Raw genomic sequence first — 20054 nt, 5'->3', positions numbered from 1 at the left:
GAGCCACCCTGCACGGCCCTGGAGGACAGAGCCACCCTGCACGGCCTCGAAGGACAGAGCCACCCTGCATGGCCCTGGAGGACGGAGCCACCCTGCACAGCCCTGGAGGACGGAGCCACCCTGCACAGCCTCGAAGGGCAGAACCATCCTGCACGGCCCTGGAGGACGGAGCCACCCTGCACGGCCCTGGAGGATGGACACATCCCGCATGGCCCTGGAGGACAGAGCCACCCTGCATGGCCTCAAAGGACAGAGCCACCCTGCACAGCCTCGAAGGGCAGAGCCACCCTGCACGGCCCTGGAGGACGGAGCCACCCTGCACGCCCTCAGAGGACCAGTGTATGTTCCAGGCACTGCACGCGTTGGGTGCAAAGCCCCGAGTGGGTCACAAGAGCCATCTCTGGGGGAAGACACAGTCTCTGGCTGCAGGAATGTGAGGGTGAGCAGAGAAAGGCCCACGCGAAACCCCAGCCCTGCCCCCAGGGAGTAGAGCGTGAGAGGAAGTCCTCGTTCTCAGGGAGATGGTTGTGTCCACCGTGGGGACAGCGTGGTGGGAGAGGGGACACAGGTCTGGCTTCCAGGAAGGGCAGCAATGCAGGGATGGCGGCGTGTGTGTGACGGGTGGTCCTCCCCACTGCCTAGACCGTGGGGCTGCAGAGGGGGACGATGGGGCAACCGAGATGAAGTCGGGGGTCCCTTGGGGGAACGGGGTCAAGGTCAGGATGGAGGTGGCCAGGGGCAGGGGGACTCTGGGCAGAGGACACTGTCCCCACACCCCACAGACAGAGGGACACTGGGGGCCATGGGGTGGCCTGGAGGGAAGAGGCTCCCGAAGCAGAAACACGCACCTGCAGGCTCGCGGCCTCAGGCCCCAGCTGGAATCCGGCCGCGGATGGGAAACTCCAGGCTTCCGAGGAAAACCATCCCAGCGATCGCCAGCCCTTGGGTTTCCAGAAGCCCCAACTTCTGCATTCTGTCCGGCCCTCTGTCCACACCAGCTCCCCTCCTCCCCCCTCTGCCCCCGTCCAGATGCCTCCAGGAGGCAGGGCCCGAGAGTGCGATTGTGACACGGAGGCATGTGTCATATTGTAACTGGGTTTCCACATCCTCCTGGCTGAATTGTAAGTGCCTAGAAGAGGAACAAGGGCGAATAATGAAATATAGGAATGCAGGAAAAGAGGAAGCCACCGCGAGACACCAGGCCAACCGAAATGCGGACACTTACGGAGAAGTGACAGAAAGGGAAGCAGGAGTCAGGAATTGCATTCGGTGGCTGGGCCAGGCGCACACACACGTATGCACAGATGCACACTCACAGGCACAGACTCTCACACTCACATGCCCAGGCGCACAGAGGCAGACTCTCACACGGACACACACTCACAGACACATCCACACACACGTTATACACAGACTCACACACCCTTATACACACTCACACACACATAGACACAGACGTGGACACTCAGATACACACACACACATATACACAGACACACACATATGAACACTCAAATACACACAGACTCACACACTTATACACACTCACACACACACTCATAAATACAGACTCACACACACTTATACACACTCACGCACACATATACACAGACACACACATGCACACTCATAAATACACAGACTCACACACACATATATACACAGATACACACACGCTTATACACAGACACAGACTCACACACACATATACACACACATACACACACACATACAGACATGCACACTCACAGATACACATCGACTCACACACACACACACGTACGCAGACACACTCACAGACACACACATGCTCCCAGATACATGCTGTCACACACATATGCACACAGTTACAGACTCTCAAACACACACATGCATATGCACACACTCATACAGAGACTCACACACAGATGCACACACACATACATACTTACACAAAGACACAAACACAGACACAGACTTTCACACACAGATGCACTCACATACATTCACACAAACGCATATTCTCACACACACACACACATGCGCACATGCATATACACACTCTACACACACACTCACAGACACACAAACATATACACACCCACCCACATATGCACAGATAATGCTCTCACCTGGACATGTATACACTCACTATATATACACACATACATATACACCCCCATACACACACAGTCTTACATGCACACATTCTCACATACACAGACTCACACATGCTTACACATACACGCTCATACACAGGCACACATATTCTCACACAGACACACACACAGACCTCTACACATACACACACACACTCACACATACATACCCACGTACATCTATACAGCTTCACTCAGATACACACACATATGGATACGCACCCTCACAGAGACATGTACATACACTCACACTTGCATACACACTTTCACACAGACACACATACTCTCGCATACACAGTCACACACACACTGTCTCCTATATGCATACAGTCACGCTCACGCATATGTGCACACACACATACTGTCTCGCGTACACAGACACAGAGTCACATGCTCGCACGCACACTCACACACGCTCACGAGCCTTTCCTCATCAGAGCAGACTTCTGCAAGGCAAGGCTGTCCTCGCCCGGGCCCCAGAACGAGGGACCAGTCAGGGCCGCGGCCCAGCTGTGTGAGGAGGTCCCGTCCCTGCATCCCCCGCATGTCTGCCCTCAGTGGTGTGAGGTCCAGAAAATCCCTGGTAATTTTAGGGGGCCATGCTGTTATTTATCTCTGCCACTTAAAAGGCTGGAGTAAAACAGGGTGAAATTTCCTTGCGGCGTAATCGACACTGTAATCTTGGAGCTCAGACCAAAACGATGGAAAAACGAACAGAAAACGTTAACGACATTCAGGCAGATCCCCTTTGGGACTAAAAATACCCTTTCAAGAAACGAGAACAGACAGAGAGGAAAAAGCACGAAACTTAGGGAAGAAGGAGAAAGAAGTTGTGAATTAACCGGTTTGTGGTATTTTCTGCGTGTGGAGATAACCAGCAGGACTCTGGGTCAAAAGGCATTCCCGCTGGAGGGGCGAGGAGGTCGCCGAGAAAAATCCTTATCTACCGTTTTCACAGGCGTGTGATGCAAGGGCAAGGGCCCCGCCGAGGGGGCCTCACCTCCGAGGCCTCTGGATTCACATGGGAAGCTCCCTCCAGGCACAGGTTTTAAAACGAATGCCCCCCTCTTCCCTGTTCCCTGGCGTCCAAGAGAAATAGTGGCTACTACCCCCAGGAATTATTACTGTTCTTGCAGAAAAATTGCTGCTTATCTCTTGAGACGTTATGCGTGAATAGAACCTTCCCGGGATCGTTTCTTTCCATTCGTTCTTTGCAAGCGAGCACAGAACCGTTGCCATGAATTACAAACCAGAGAAGGCTCCGCGCACGGCCCGTGGGCAGAGCTCGGACGTGCGGGCAGCTCAGGACGGCCCTGCGCATCCTCCCTCCCGTCCTGCTGTCAGACCTCCCCGGGCCCTGGCCACTGCTTATGTTCTTCAACCCTTCGTCACCGCCTGCTGATGGCCTGGACCCTCTAGATGCTTCCCCCTCCCTCACCTCCTAGAAGTGAGCTTCTGTCTGACCGCAGGGAGAGCGCCGGGGCTCAGCTGTTTCCCCGAGCAGAGGGCGGCTGGTCAAATTTCCACCGACAGAGCCGACTGCCAGGGCTGTGACCCACCCTCCAGGCTTCCTGGGTGAATGTTCTAGACGACACTCTACTCCTCACACATGGTTCCTACCCCAACGTGACGCTGTGGACCCTGCAGTGTTGGCGCCCAGGCATGCCACGTAAAACCAAGCCCCTGACGTTTTCCTCCACACGTAAACCTGAGTCTTACCGAGCACCTGTGATGCTGTCGCTCATGACACCCACCGAGGATGGGACGTCCGCCCCATGGCCACGGGCCTGCCACCAGGGCCACTGATGGCTGCCGTGTGAGACCCTCCCCTGTATCAGCAAAATGGAGGTGGCCAGTGCTAGCCAGCACGGGGAGCTACCAGCCTGTGATTCCAAAATGTCCCAGTTCTTTTTTTCCCTTCAGTTTTGGCAGCTTGGTTTCTCAACTCTGAAACCTGTTTTTTTCTTTTCTTTCTTTCTTCCCTTCCTTCCTCTCTTCCTCCCTTTCTTCTTTCTTTCTTTCTTTTTTTCTTTCTTTCTTTCTTCCTTCCCTTTTCCCTTTCTTTCTTTTCTTTTCTTTCTTTCTTTCTTTCTCCCTCCTTCTCTCTCTTCCTTCCTTCCTTCCTTCCTTCCTTCCTTTCTTTCTTTCTTTCTATCTATCCAAAAAATGATACACAGTAGCAAAGACCTCACCTGGGCACCACACCACCCCTCCATCCCACCTGCAGCCTGTTGGCCACCTTTCATCTGCTGTGGGCAGGTGTGCCCCGTGCACCCCATGTCAGCTGCTCAGCTGTGCCATATTCTGTCTCTCTGCCCAGGGCATTGGAGGCTCTGGGAAAACCTGTGCTGTGCACCAGCAGCTCCCAACCAGGACCCTCACCCTCCACGGGGCAGCCCTTGGCCAGTGGGGGGTGCCGTGCATGCCCCCTCCTGCATTCTGCCCCCCGGAGGGGGGGAGGGAGCTCTGGTGGGATGGAAGCCTGGTCCCCCACAGCAGTGGCAGGTGCATATCTGCATGGGTTTTCCCTTGTCCCTGCTCCCCTGTCTCTTGATCCTGCCCCCCACCAGGCTGGAGAACAACCTCGCACTTCAGAGTCAGGAAGAATTGATCGAGAAGCATCTCGCACGCACAAATGGCAAACCTGGGGTTTTTGAGCCCCCAGTGACTGATACACCAGTGTCCGCAGATGCTCCGGGGAAATTCTGCCTTTTCTGGACCCTCTGTCATTGAGGTTTTCTGTTTGTTTTGTCTTGTTTTTGGCATAGAGGTTTTTTTTTAATTTAATTTTTTAATATTTATTTACTTATTTAACTGTTTATTTTTGAAGGAGAGACAGCGTGTGAGCAGGGGAGAAGCAGAGAGAGAGGGAGACACAGAATCCGAAGCAGGCTCCAGGCTCTGAGCCGTCAGCCCAGAGCCCGACGCGGGGCTCGAACTCACAAACCGTGAGATCATGACCTGAGCCAAAGTCAGACGCTTAAATGACTGAGCCACCCACGTGCCCCAGTGTTTATTTTTTAGAGAGAGGGAGAGAGAAAGCATGCAAGGTGTGTGGGGTGGGGGCAGAAAGAGAGGGAGACACAGAATGCAAAGCAGGCTCCAGGCTCTGAGCTGTCAGCACAGATCCTGACCTGGGGCTCTCTCACGAACCGTGAGATCATGACCTGAGCCGAAGTCAGCCACTTGACCGAATGAGCCACCTGGGCGCCCATGGCATTGAGTTTTAATACAATTCCTGCATCCTGCATCTGGGACAGGCTGGGTCCCCAGGCCAAGGGATCCCCTGCCTGATAACCAAGGTGCCGGGAGACGTATGTAAAGGAAAGTTTTAGGAACTTGCTGGTAGATTCAGAGATTCACTAACAAGAGATGCCCTTCAATAAAAACGACACAGTGGAAGACCGATCGTGGAGCCAAAACTGCATCTACTGGCCCCTGGCCATCAGGCTGCTCCCAGCCCCGGCTTCAGTTTCCCCACATGAAGACACCATACCTGTCCCTCCATTTGGTGACTTCAGAGAGCCCCAGCTGTCATGGCTGGACTGATGCATAAAAGAAGGGGGCAGGCCTCTTTCCCTTCCGTCCCTGACAAGCCTTAGCACAAACACTGCAGAATCAGAGCCTCGAGTTCAGGGAATGAGCAGGAGACTGGACATCAGGCCCGTTCCGGGGAGGCGTGGTGGTGTGCCAGGGCTCTGGAGGCTAGGCCTGCCCGTTAGGGCAAGAATTGTGGCAGACAGGATTAAGGGGAAAGAAAAGCAGGTTTCTCTGGCTCTCTATCTGCACAAAGTGGAACTGCAAATCCCACGGGACGGGAGAGGAAGAGCGTGGGCTCCAGGCACGTTGTCGGTGGCTCCGTGGTTCCTCTGGCCTCCAGACCTCCCAGCATCTGTCTTTTATGATGAGATCCTACCGTAAGATCTCAGCAAGGAGAAGAGGTGTGGGAAGGTGTGATCTTGCTTATTGAAGAGCAATATTTATTTGGGGGCAACTGGGTGGCTCAGTCAGCTATGCATCCGACTCTTGGTTTCGACTCAGGTCACGACCTCGTGGTTCATGAGTTCAAACCCTGCATCAGGCTCTGTGCTGGTGGCACGGAGCCTGCTCGGGATGATCTCTCTCTCTCTCTCTCTCTCTGCCTCTCCCCCCACTCTCTCTCTCTCTTTCTCTCCCAAATAAATTAACTTGGAAAAAAAGAGAGCAATATTTATTTTCAGAACACCGAGTATTAAGAAAGTTCTAAAAATATATGAGGGAAAATGTACAGCATGTGGAATTCACAGAAAGTTTTGCCCTCTGCAATGACAAAATATTCATATTTTGGTCACCAATTACTCCAAGGTTGGTCGCGGTTGAGGGCCAAGTGAAATAAAATGTCTAATAAAGTAACAATAAGACATATTTTTGCACATTAGATCAAAAACTGTCATCAGCCTTTCCCATTTTGGCTTGAGGCTCTGGGTTTAAGTGATAGAAAGAAATACAGTGTGAACTTAAACTGGAAGGGTCCTAAAGATCAAAGAAATGGCGAATGTAATCCTTTTGCCTGATTCTGAGCTGCTAAACTTAACGAATATAGACTCGAGGGGGCGCTCGGGCAGCTCAGTCAGTTGAGCATCTGACTCGTGATCTCAGCTCGGGTCATGATCTCACTGTTCAGGGGTTCAAGCCCCGCGTCAGGCTCTGAGTTGATACTGTGGAACCTGCCTAGGATTCTCTCTCTCTCTCTCTCTCTCTCTCTCTCTCTCTCTCTGCCCCTCCCCTGCTCACAATCTCTCTCTCAAAATAAGTACACTTTAAAAAATAGAGAGACTTGGGGGAATCATCCCGTTGATATTACACTGACTCAGAAGTCAGACATCCACCTATACCACGTGGTGATAACGGGTCAAGAATGAGAAAGTAAAACCAGCCTCTGAGGCAACCGACAAAAAGAGAACTCAGAAGCCTTTGAACCAGATTCACGCGTCTACTCACGGGTGAGTCCCTGTGACACTCACGGGCCCTCACCTCGTGCACACTTTTGAAAATGATTAAATGGTTCTTTCTTATCCTAACACCCAGCAGATTAGAAGCTGCAAATTAGAAAGTTGAGGCCGACACTGAAAACACTATGCAACCAGATAAGAGAGCTCGAGAGCCAGGGCCATTTAGGGAACAGAGATAAGGTCCACAGGGGTGCTGACTTTTTCCAACAGTGAAGCACAGGGCTCAGCCCACACGGCCAGACAAATGCAAGTCTTATTTCTGGCCGCAAGAGGACTACCTCTTGGCCATCTGGACCGAATATCTGGAAGTCAACAGGCCGCTGCACTGGCGGCGTGAGAAATGTCTGAGGAAGGAAGGAATAAATAAAGAGCAAATGAATGAACGGAGAGCACAGTCCTTCCTGCACACGGGGTTTATAATTCGCCAGATGTGTGCACACAGATCACTTCTCTGGAACGCCCGAGTTAGTATTTACGATAGCAGACCTGAGCTGAGAAGAGAACGTTGAAATGTTTTCAAGATATTCTTGAAAGAATCTCAGGGGGTCAAGTGGGTTCTAGAAGGATCCCTCATCCCAACGGGTTAAATAGACCAAAAATAAAATGGGTAGGTTTGAGTAGTTTAGAAAATGTGGTCACGAAGGAACGTTCCCTCCCCGCCACATGCTAGATGAATAAGTTGGTGGAGGTGCCCTTGAACGTGAACCATGAGCGTGCGTGTCAGACTGAGTTCAGATCACTGACCAGCTTGCTGAAGGATTTCACTTACAACGGGGACAGTGAATTTTGCCTCACGTATCCATTTCTGGGCAGAGAAACTGTGGATTTTCATTGCAACTGTGTGCCGAGTGCATAAATCTTAGGTAGGGGTTAAAAGGGTTTGCTGTCGACTGCTTCCAGGGTTTTGCTGCCGGGCAAGTAGATATGGAGGAAATACAGAACATTCTGAGATTAAAAACAGGAAATGGGTGAATTCATTGCCCCTTCTGGGAAATGATGAAATGAAATGTGTTTCAACCTTAAGGTGTAATCATGCAAAACTGTGTTTATCAAGGTTATTAAGACATATGATTTCTCATCAAGATAAATGACTTTTTAAAATTAAAAAAACCAAGGGGCGCCTGGGTGGCTCAGTCAGTTAAGCGTCTGGACTCTTGGTTTCGGCTCAGGTCATGATCTCTCGGTTTCGTGAGTTCGAGCCCTGTGCTGGGCTTTGCAATGACAGTGCAGAGCCTGCTTGGGCTTCTCTCTCTGCCCCTCCCAAAATAAATCAACTTAAACAAATAAATAAAATTTAAAAGCCCAACTAATATACAGGTTCAATCCACCCCACTCCCATAACATAAAACTACAAAGAGCTAGATGCTTGAGGATTTTCTAGTACTACACAATTAGACACGAAAGCAAGAAAGTCTCTAGTGAACAATTGTGATGTGGTGAGTATCTCAGTGATCTCACATTGGAACTTATAAAGTTGAGAACTGGCTGTCTTTGTTCAGAGCTGTGCCACGTGAGCTGGATTAAACAATGAGAGGCATTGTGCTACAACCCCAACCCCTTATGCTAGAAAGCACAACTGGTTATTTTTAAAAGCAAGTCTTCAACAACAAGCCAGGGAAGCCCACCGTGTCCTCTGCCTGCTGACGCCCAGTGGCACAGGCAGGGCCCACGGCGGCAGCACCGAAAACCCAGCGCGCGGGGATCGTGGCCCCAATCGCTCCGCGGGCCCATGGATGCCTTTTCGCAGACTAACACACACAGCGGTTGTACAAATCACGCCAAAGATCTCCGTTTATGAGTAACCCATGCAAATGAGCGGCAACGAAAGAACAGAAAATGATGGGAAATCTGACAGCACACATGTTTTCACACTTCGATGACACATGTCTAACGGTTAAGAACGGAGGCAGTTATCTGCGTGTGATGTAAGGCCATCGTCAGAGTCCACTGGGGTAACATGCTATCGTGACCCAATAGACCTTGCCTCTGGCCTGCCTCCAAGCCCTGCCCGGGGGTTCTCTATCCAGCTGCCAAATCAGCCGGGAGCAAACCCTTGAAACCAGGAAGAAGGGCCAGGGCACGTATTGCTGGTGGGTTCACCCAGTTCCCAAATATGGCATCTGTGCCGTGCAAATTAACGGGATATGATAGTGGTAAGGAGGTATGGATGTTGCTGTCTTCTTGGGAAGCACAGACCCGCCTTGGTGGCTGCGCCCTGCAACAGAAGGCCTGAACTGCTCCCCATGCATCCCAGGATCTTCCACCATGCTCCTCTGAGTAGGGGGCATCAGCATGTGGCCACATGGTCACTGACGGTGACTCAAATCCTGCCCCCGCCCCGGGACCACCCCCTTACTGCTTCTCACACCTCTGCTCAGACACCTCAACAGGCCTGGGGGTCATTTCATTTGTTTCTCACATGGGTTCTTGAACCTAACTTTCGTATTGTCAAACTTGCTGCTTTCTGAACCAATGTGGAAAATAAATAGGATACGTTGTCTTGTTTCCGAAGCCTTGACTCAACCTTTGCCTGGAGGGTGTCCCTATCTGCCCACCTGATTTCCTACAGATTCTGTAACATAACTTAAAATATATGCATTAATGCCCCAATTGTGATCAGGTAGGGAAAAACATGAAAGGCAAGAGGAGAAATGGTTGAAATTGGCATTCATTTGGGGGGATGCTATTCCCATGACTCCTCCCATTCCCCACACCCATGGCCATGACTGCCTATGGAACACATCCACTGAAGGCCTTCTCCAAGGTCAGCCCTGCTCCCAGAATCTCCCCTGAGCCCACTCAGAAACCCGGTTGCCATGGCACTTCCTTGGCCGTCAGTTGTGTCCCCCTAACCTGTCCCTTTCTCCCATTCATCTCTAAAATTCTACCTGTGCTTGAAGGGATAGAATACACGTCATGTTTTCTAAAATCCTACATAGGTTCCATCAGGGGCGCCTGGGGGGCTCAGTCGGTCAAGCGTCCGACTTTGGCTCAGGTCACGATCTCGCGGTTCATGAGTTCGAGCCTTGCGTTGGGTTCTGTGCCGACAGCTCGGAGCCTGGAGCCTGCTTCGGATTCTGTGTCTCCCCCTCTCTCTGTTCCTCCCCCACTTGTGCTCTATTTCTGTCTCTCTCTCAAAAATAAATAAACATTAAATACAATTGAAAAAAAAAACACTGATTTTGCTCCTTCTCTGTTTGTGGGTTTTGGTACCTCCAACCACTGCAGCATTTTGTGTGTCCTGCTCCCTGAGGAAGTCCCCCCAGTGTGCCTCCCTCACCCTCTTTGTTCCTCACAACGTGTGCAACAAATGTTCCAAGGATGGTCCAGCCTGGCCGGCAGATACCACCATCGAACTTTTCTACCAGTTTCCTGACGCCATTTAGAATTCCAGGATGTTTCATTATATCAGTCAACTAATATCACTCTTTGGATGGTAACAAAGATCATAAACACACAGGCTTCACATAAAAAATGATAGCAACACAGCGCCAAAAGAACGCAAGACTTAGAATCAGAGAACTTGAGTTTACACGGGTCGTGTGATTTGTAAATCAGTGAATTGACCTCATTAATTTTACAACCAACCATGAGCTCAAGATGGAGGCCCAATGACCCCAAGTGCCCACTGCCATTTTAGGCAGTCTGGGCACGGGGACCTTCTTCACCTACAAAGCAGAGAAAGCACGGTGAAGACTAAGTTGGATAAGCCACGTCACCACCACCACTGTGCTCTACCTCCCTCCAATCCGTTATGAGTTAAGAGCAAAGGCTATTAGTATCTTCAGCACATGAGTCTGGTGTGTTGTGTTCAACCACTGGGCACCATCGCTGCGTAAGATAGCAATCCGCTTACTGGAATTCTTTTGTACCGACTGTCTCCAGTTCTGTTTGCATTTATTTACTTTTTCTCATGTTTGTGTTCAGAAGAGCGGCCAGCTTTCCACCACACGCGGCACAGCCATTGGTTCAATTTGCTCATTCCAGAAACAAAATGGTGGCCAGGCTCGGTTCTCCAGTGGGCGGAGCCTCGGAGTCGGTATGCTGTGACGTCCATGGTTTCGAACCCACCAGTTCTTGCTCTGATCTGGGTAGTGATGAGGAAGCAGCACCTCACAGAGGTGTTTTACTTCAAAGAGTGTGCCAAAAATAACTGTTCCTCAACGCACACATCCCACACTCATTTGTGTGTGCGTGTGAGAATTTTGCTAACAGCCAAGTTAGAGGGCATCTCATGAAATCACTTCTCTTCAATTCTTTCTCTTTTGTGGCTGGGACTCATATGCTCTTTTCCACAGGTTCTGAAAAGTCGGCCGTGTTGTTTCCAGGAACACCAAGTGAAGACTTCAAAGAATTCATTTTCCTGACCAACTAAACACAATCCACTTCTCTGCCTATTTACCACTACGAAAGGTACGGCCCGCGGATGGGCAATCGGCAGATTTGTCTGAAATGGGAATTCTCGGGGAAGTGTCCCTGGAGTATCACAGGGAAATCTATCACAGGGATGTTCTTTGCTCTTCCTAAATAAAGAACATACTTCGCATTTTGATCATGGTAAAACGTCCCTCCTTTTGATCTCCCGTCTGTCTGTGGAGCTTGGAACGTGAGCCTTCCTGACCCAAAATGCTGGCAGCGTGGGAAGGAAAATGCCTTCACCACAGCAGCGTGACGTTGTCGGGCACAGACCCCGAGGACTTGTCTGAACCCTCACGGGGAGAGCCATCCATGTCGCTGTCATTGTAAAGCACACTTTCTATCTGATTTCCCTTTTGCTTCAACTTCCTGAAGTTGGACATTTACACTGAGCTTGGAAATCCTGGATGGAAGGGACAGACCCATTTGTCTGCAGGTAACATGATAACATTTCCATTTACAAAAGTAAAAATTAAACTCCATGAAAAGCCTGACGGACACAGGCGTGTGCAAGACTGGCTTTGCCTGGAATGAACCTATTCAAGACCGTCCCGGTGGAAATAGTGGCATATTTTTCTGCTTTGATGCCTGGTGTGAATTTTGCTCCTTTTAAAGAACTTGCAAAAATGTAGCTGGCAATGGTTTAGCCCCCCTATGTCAATTTCATCCTTTATTTTTTAAAGTTTTATTCATTTTTGCGCGTGGGGGAGGGGCAGAGAGACAGGAGGACAGAGGATCCGAAGCAGGCTGCACGCTGATAGCAGAGAGCCCAATGCGGGGCTCGAACTCACAACCGGGAGATCATGACCTGAGCCAAAGCTGGACGCTTAACCAACTGAGCCACCCAGGCGCCCCCCGATTTCATTCTAATTAAAAAAACCCCACAGATTATCTAAATGATGAAAAGGAAAAAATAAAGGGGGGGTGGGTACGTTTTCAGGTGGGCTTCTCCCGAAGTTGCTGTAAGAGGAGCATCTTAAGGGAAGAAGCCGTCTTATTCATGGCTGTACCTACGTCGGGCATTCCAAGAACTTAGCAGGCTGATGGGAAGCACACCCCACTGAACAAGACAGTGATAAATGCCTGATCCTACTCTGAGATCCAAATATCCCGGGCAATGCCTCAGCAGTTATGTCCGAGAAACTCACGCACGCCTTCTGAGTTGACAGTTGACAGGGGTTGGGGCTGCACGAAAACTAACACAGCTGCCTGCATGTAAACGCGTTGCATTTGGAGGAGCCGGCCCCTGTGCAAGGTAGGTTCTATTCCCACTAGGCTCTCTGCCCTCCAGAACTAGAATATTCAAGTTCACAAACCTGGAAAACGTGTTTAATAGCCACGTTTTTACAGACCACGAGTCCCTCAGGACTACACAGCTTTCTTGCTACCTTCCATCACATCCCGAGGGCGAACGTAGCTTTGGACAAAGGTGAGCTCACCAGAGGCAGTGACCAGGGCCGGCAGGGCCCTCTGGGTGCCGAGTCTGGGGAAGGACCTGGGCACCTAGCCAATGTCTGGGGAAGGGCAGGGGGACCCTCAAAGGAAGTGAAGCAAATGTAATATCGTGTTGATTTCATCCCACTTGGAGGGACCACTTGGATTTCATCCCACTTGGAGGGACCCAGGAAACGTTAGCCAGGAGGACGAGGTGTTAAGAGGGCTTAGCGTGGCTGCCTTCAGTGACCAGAAGGGCCCCCACAACTCCCTGACCAGTGTGACTCTAGATACCAGCAGATTTGATTTCACGACTTTGCTAATCATCAGCATCTCCCTAAGGCTGTCCTGGGAGACATGCAAATAGGCTGGCCCTTTCCCCATCGACGATGCTGAAGGACTTATGTGCTGGGCTCCTGTTAGCTCAGTGGCCTTCCTTCTGGAATGCTTTATGGGAGGGGGTCCCACTGCACAGCAGAAGCCTGGCAGTGATCAAACGCACGGTGTGCGGCTGGCTCAGTGGGTGGGGGTTGGGGGGGCGGAGGGAGGCATCAGAAGCTTTCCTAAATTTCCCTTGTTTCCTTCCCGTGCAGACAGAGGCTCTGAATCACCTTTCCACTCGGGGTACAGTGACCTAGCAGTCAGTGCACCTGACAAGAGCAGCCAGGAACTTTAATGCATCAACCTGAATATTTTAGCAGATGTTCAAAACCGGGCAGAACTGTCTATGAGACAAGAAGATCGTTTATTCTAGATTTTATTTCTATAATTTTTAAAATTCCATTTATTTATTTATTTATTTATTTATTTATTTTGAGAGACAGAGAGAGACAGAGTGGGAGTGGAGGAGGGGCAGAGAGAAGAGGGAGACACAGAATCCGAAGCAGGCTCCAGCCTCCGAGCTGTCCACACGGAGCCCGACGCGGGGCTCGAACCCACGAACCGTGAGATCATGACCTGAGCCGAAGCTGGATGCTCAACCGACTGAGCCACCCAGGCGCCCCTCTATAATTTTTTACTATTTTACTGTTTTCTTCTCTCTACTCAATCGTGTCCTTCCTGTTTGCCATGGAAGGTAAGCTCTCAGAGCCCGTGGGTTTTTTCTGTCTTGGTGGCCCCCGTGCCTGACAGGCTGCCTGGGACAAAGTGGGTACTTAGGAAGCATTTATCTTATGAACTGATCCTTGGAGCCACTCAGTCCCACCTCCAGCTTGTTCCCCTGCATGCTGGGATGCCGATGCCACTCGACACCTGGGCTAATCACTTAGCTTCAAACCTACCATCCTATGTGGTGCCCGGGCTTCCTGGGGGTGTAGACAGTTTATTGCACGCCTTGCGGGAGCCAGTTCTCGTGTGGCCTGATGCCTATGACATCTAGCCTCTCAGCCTGTAACATGTTCAGTGATTGCACGTTAAAGACAATATGGCATTGAACAACATTATCAGTAAGTACTCAGATTTATTTTTAGCTTTTAAGGCTGGATAGGATAGAATTCTTAGTACACACCTATGAACATCTTGGTAAGATGATAACTCGGTATAGGACCCAGTAATTACTTCTGAGATCCCGAGATGCCGTTAATTCGGATTATTTGTCCCCTGAAGGGTGGACAGAGGGGGTTATCTTCGAAGACTCTAGACTGCAAGGCAAACCCTAATCTCACAGCAAAACTGAAAAGGCTCATTTCCCTCATCTTTTCCCATTTACGTTTGACTTCAATTTTTATTTTGTTTTATTTTTGAGAGACGCAGAGCACGAGCAGGGGAGGGTCAGAGAGAGGGAGACACAGAATTTGAAACAGGCTCCAGGCTCCGAACTGTCAGCACAGAGCCCGACGCAGGGCTTGAACCCATGAACCGCGAGATCATGACCTGAGCTAAAGTTGGACACTTAACCAACTGAGCCACCCAAGCGCCCCTGACTTAAATTTTGAGATGACACGTCTTATTTTTCCCTCAGCTGTGAAGCAGGGCTCCCTTCCTTCTGCTAACTGTTTTTACTTGATGGTTACAACATTGGCTCTTTCAGCTCCCCCCCGAGATGACTTTCTATTTCTGCGGCCAGGCTCACGAAAAGACAGCCTGAAGAGGGTTTTCGCCATACACCGAACTTGGCGTTTCTGTAAGGTGGGATGTTGGTTATGTTTCTCCTTCCCCCCCAACACTGTGTTCTGTGACGGGGAAGAAACCGTAGGGGAAATGCTTACTTGCCTGTGAGGGTCTTGCAGTCTAGCTGAACCCCATGGGCAGGTGCACAGTAGCCCCTCGGCCCCCCCCCCCCCACCCCCGGCCAGCTTAGACCAGATGCTAAGCCTTGCACCACAGGTGTCTTTACGCTTTCTGTGCCTCTTGTGTCGAAAAGTGAAAGAATTCTAGGCGTGCTTAGAGGAAGTTAGGTAAACATTCTGGGAGTTCTAAAATACGCTTCCTAGAGGGCAAAGAATGTGACTGCACGGGTTGGCTGTGTGTAAAGAGAAGGAGCTTCTAACCATGACCCAATGACATCATCAAGATCCACCGGAGGGGACAGAGACATGAACATGGAGGTTGGCAAAGGGCGTGGTCTGTCCGTCCGTCCATCCGTCCGTCCATCCGTCCATCCATCTATCCATCCATCCGTGAGGAAATGCCTATGGTAAACACGTGGCAAATTTTCATCCCTTCCAACCCAGGTAGGTAGGTTAGCAGACTTTAAATTTTTTTTTTAATGTTTATTTATTTTTGAGAGAGAGAGAGTGCAAGCAGGGGAGGGGCAGAGAGAGAGAGAGAGACACAGAATCCGAAGCAGGCTCCAGGCCCCGAGCTGTCAGCACAGAGCCCGACGCCCCTAAATAAACATCTTTTTAAATGTTTATTTATTTTTCAGAAGAGAGAGAGAGAGTGTGTGCGCACGAGTGTGTGATCAGGGAACCGGCAGAGAGAGAGAGGGAAACACAGAATCCGAAGCAGGCTCCAGGCTCCGAGCCGTCAGCACAGAGCCTGACGCGGGGCTCGAACCCATAAACTGTGAGATTATGACCTGAGCCGAAGTCGGAAGCTTAAGTGACTGAGCCACCCAGGCGCCCCCAGGTTAACACACTTTTAAAACAGCACTTTCCACACTCTGCATTTAGGAAAACCGCAGGACACATTCAGTGTGTTTTGCACATGAAGGTAGTGGGTGGTTAGTCTGCCCCGCATCATGGCTGCAGTGAGGCTGAAAGACCAGATTTAACCCAGACCTTCTGCTTCAAAACCTTCTACGATAAGCTAGACTCATCGTCCAGAGGAGTTCTTTTCGGGTGAGCCTTTATGGCAGCCCTGAAAACAATTCTCACTGCTTTATAATTAAAATTTGGTGGTTTTTTTTTTTAAGATTTTTTTTTTTTTTTTTTTGAGGGAGAGAAAGCACAAGCAGGGGATGGGCGCAGAGAGAGAGAGAGAGAGAGAGAATCGTAAGCGACATTGTCAGGGCAGAGCCTGATGTGGGGCTCGATCTCACGAACCAGGAGGTCATGACCCGAGCCGAAATCAAGGGTCAGACGCCCAACCGACTTGAGCCGCCCAGACGCGCCCTAACTGATGGCAGGTAACCCCTGTCTAATTCACTGAACAAGCAGCAAAAAGCAAGAGTTAGTGACCTGGAGACTCGTGTGGCTCTGACTCTCAGTTACCTACCACACAGGTGCATGGGACCCGAGGGTACCTGGGGTGGCCTTGCCTCTGGCCTCTTGAAATGGTCTATTCCTGGCCAAAAGGTTTCAGCCACTGGTCCCTGGACCCAAGGAACAGAATTCTGATGAAACTGTACCAAGATCAATGTTGAAAGAAAGGAAGGCAGGAAGGTCGGAAAGAGGGAAAGAGGGAAGGAAGCAAGGGAGAAAGGGAAGAAGAGGAAGAGAGAAGAAAAGCAAGAAAGGAGGAGGGAAGAAGGAACGGGGGGGGGGGGGATTAAGAAAGAAGGAAAATAAAAAGGAAGGGAAGAAAGGCAGAGAAGAAAGCAAAAAGGATCACCAGACAGGAATAGGACAATCAGAGCCTCAAGGCTGAATCTGTGACTCTGTGGGTCTTGGCGTGCTCAGGAAACACAGCAGCCACAGGAGGACATGCTGTCTCCCGAAATGCAGGAAGGACAGCAATTAGTAAGCACGTGGTGTCCTCGTACAGGAAGGCTGGGGTCTGGGCTGCACGCAGCGAGGCAGGGTCGGGCGCCCGAGCACCCCCTGGCCGGGCTCTCGGGACATGGGTGCTGAAGGGGGACATCATGCTTCCCTACAGGCAGATTGCTGCTGCCCTTCCTACTAAAAGAAAGAAAAAAGCTTTCCCTTTACCACCTCTGCTCCCATCACTTCATCAGGCTGCAGCAGTATCTTTTAGGAAGTTATTGAGAAGCTTCATTGTCCCCAATTTTTGCAAACAATTTCACAGATGCGATGGTGTCTGTCTTAGAAGCTTTATGCCTGTCCTCAAATGCTGTGCTCGTGGAATGTGCTTCAGGTCTATAAAGCAATTGCCTCATTTCAAAAAGAAAAAAGAAAAAAGAAACCCTCAAAACAAAAAGGACTGTATTTCTGTCTGTACAGAACTCAGTCACTCGGCTTTGGAAAACGAACTGGTTTCTGCACGTTGACAGACTGCCCTGTTCTCGTTATTTTAGAGAACTTCATGAGAGGCCGACCAGTCATCTCCAGTTAGGACAGGGCTGGGGCGCCTGGGTGGCTCAGTCGGTTGAGCGTCCGACTTCGGGTCAGGTGATGAAGTCACAGTTCATCGGTTTGAGCCCCGCGCCGGACTCTGTGCTGACAGCTCAGAGCCTGGAATCTGCTTTGGATTCTGTGTCTCCCTCTCTTTCTGCCCCTCCCCTGCTTGCTTGCTCTCTCTCTCTTTCAAAAATAAATATTAAAAAAAAAAAAAAGACAGAGCTACATAAAATAAACCAGACTGACATAAAAATTGGACTGGACCTAGATTTTCTCTAAATCAAATGGGGCCCAACACGGAAGACACAAAACAAGCAAATTTTCACCTTAATCGGGGAGGACAATTGAGAAAACATTTTGAAGAGAAAACTGACTTAAACGCTACTTTGGAGCAATGATAAATGACCAGCTTTGGCTAAATTTCAGCAAGGATCAATCTGAAAAGGTTTTCTGTGACAGGTAGCACAGCCCTTTCCAGAACTCTGGACATCCAGCAGGTGGCCCCTGGCCAAGGTGGCTTCTGAGTGCTCAAAATGTGGCCACTGTGAATTGAGATGTGTCATATGTGTAACACATACTGCGGTTCAAAGACTACGACCAAAGAACAGTCTAGTACTCACTAAGGATGGCTTATGTTGAGTGCGTGTTCGAATAAGAATACTTGGGGTGTGCCCCGTCCAGTCAGGTAAATTAAAATTGATCTCGCCTGCGCCATTTTCTTTTTGAATGAGTCTACTGGGAAATTGAGAATTATGGCTGTGTGTCTCATGCTGTTTTCATCGGGCAGTGCTGCCCTAGGACATCTGATTCCTACAGTTCACGAATACATTCCAGGGATGCGGGTTCTTACTCATCTGTGATACCCCTGTTCCCAGACAAGGACTGAGAGCTGGCACGTGTCAGAAGGCACAGAGCCCGGCTGTCTGCCCAGGATCCAACTGGAAAGAGCCACACGGGACATCTAGAGAGTGTGCCTGTGTGCACGTGCTGTGTGTGCATCCAGGGAAGCCTGATCTTAAGGATGAGTTTTTAGGAGACACCCCGTCAGTAATAAAAAAAAAAAAATACAGCCAGTGAGGGGTCCTGGCTGGCTCAGTCAGAAGAGCACGCAGCTCTTGATCTCAGGGTCGTGAGTTCGAGCCTCACGCTAGGCATGGAGCCTACTTAAAAAAAAAAAAACAAAACTGTAGAAACACCTACTGAAACAGGAAGACAAACACAGAACTTTTAATGCTGGCAGCTCCAAAGTTCAGCATGGGGACTGTTTTATTAGCGACAATGGCACTGCTTTGCAGTTGTGAGTCTAGGTAGTGTTTACAGTGACAAAATAACTCAGTTATCTTCTCGGGGTTAAAACCACTTCACTCAAAACCACAGCCTTCTCTACCGAGCGTGAATTTCACCGAAGACAGATTCCCCTGTGACTCCAGGACGAAATAAGGGGTGGCCACACCAGAGGGTCGTTAATGGTCATTATGGAACATGATGGCGCGAACCCGGGCCATCTGAGCGCTCTAGGGGCCCTGGCGGGGTTCTAGATCGCCCGCTGCACAGCGTGGCGATTGTGAAAGCAGGATGATTCTGCCGGGCTCCAAGAAGAAGAGACAAAAAAGAATCGTCGAGCCGCCTGCCGGGCCGTCATAAAAAAGTTCTTTTCCCATTTCTGCAGGATTTCGTTCTGAAAAAGAGAATGGCCACCTTTGCCACGCGCTCTGCAGCAGGGAGCTGGCTGGAGGCCTTCCATCGATCGCACCCGCCCGGTGGGGAAAGGCACCGGATGTTCAGGGCTTCACCGGAATCCTGCCCGGGTGATTTCAGTGGAAATCGACAGCCTGCAGCCACATCCCCTGTGGGGGAAATACTCTCCTGGCAGGCAGCCTTGCAGAGACACACCCAAGGCCCGCTGCTCAAAGGTCCCTGCAGCTCGCTACCCCCCCAAGTAGGGCACAGAGGGCTCTTTGGCTAATGGGACTGCAGCACCCGGCAGGTGCTTTGAGGCAGGAACTTGCAAAGAGCGTCCGCGGGGCTTGGGACAGTCGGGTTTGCCTCCGGTAATGTCCCCAGCTGCTTGCATATGGCCGAGCCCTTGCTGAGAAAGTGTCCCTACTGAAGCCACTGCATGCCCAAGGACAATGGAAGGGGCCAACCCCCAGATGTCTGTACAGACACCTCAGGGTTGTATGTAATCCAAGAGAGTCAGTAACCGAAACTTTCTTTTCAGAAGCCCGATCCCGCGTGTTGAAGGATTTGGTGAGGCTAGATGCTTTCCTGGAAAAAAGTCACCGTGATGCAGTCACCTATTCCTGTAACGTGGACAAGCCTTGCTTTGCGTTTGAAAGCCCTTCAGGCCAAAATAACAGCAAGAGGAATAAAAATATCTCATCGGTTAGGCACAG

General features: G+C 50.4%; 1 protein-coding gene and 1 long non-coding RNA gene across 16 annotated transcripts in view; one reads left to right on the top strand and one right to left on the bottom strand.

The window, feature by feature from the left end:
- IKZF1 (IKAROS family zinc finger 1) overlaps positions 1-20054 on the bottom strand; it is a 98902-nt gene that overhangs the window by 45282 nt on the left and 33566 nt on the right. Inside the window, exon 1 of one of the 15 annotated variants that reach the window (XM_040455057.1) lies at positions 849-986. The exons of the other annotated variants lie outside the window; for them this stretch is intronic. The gene's annotated coding sequence lies outside the window, so the exon portion shown is untranslated. Of the gene's footprint in view, positions 1-848; positions 987-20054 lie in introns of those variants that run through there. 15 annotated transcript variants of the gene reach the window in all.
- Positions 15272-18766, top strand: LOC121016997 (uncharacterized). Its single transcript, XR_005784574.1, has 3 exons — positions 15272-15549; positions 15712-15714; positions 18755-18766. It is a non-coding gene; the product is annotated as an uncharacterized LOC121016997 (long non-coding RNA).

The sequence above is a fragment of the Herpailurus yagouaroundi genome, unplaced genomic scaffold, assembly GCF_014898765.1.
Source record: "Herpailurus yagouaroundi ecotype Mexico unplaced genomic scaffold, PumYag 214, whole genome shotgun sequence".
Lineage (NCBI taxonomy): Eukaryota > Metazoa > Chordata > Mammalia > Carnivora > Felidae > Herpailurus > Herpailurus yagouaroundi.
This window is presented reverse-complemented; position numbering and strand designations above follow the sequence as displayed.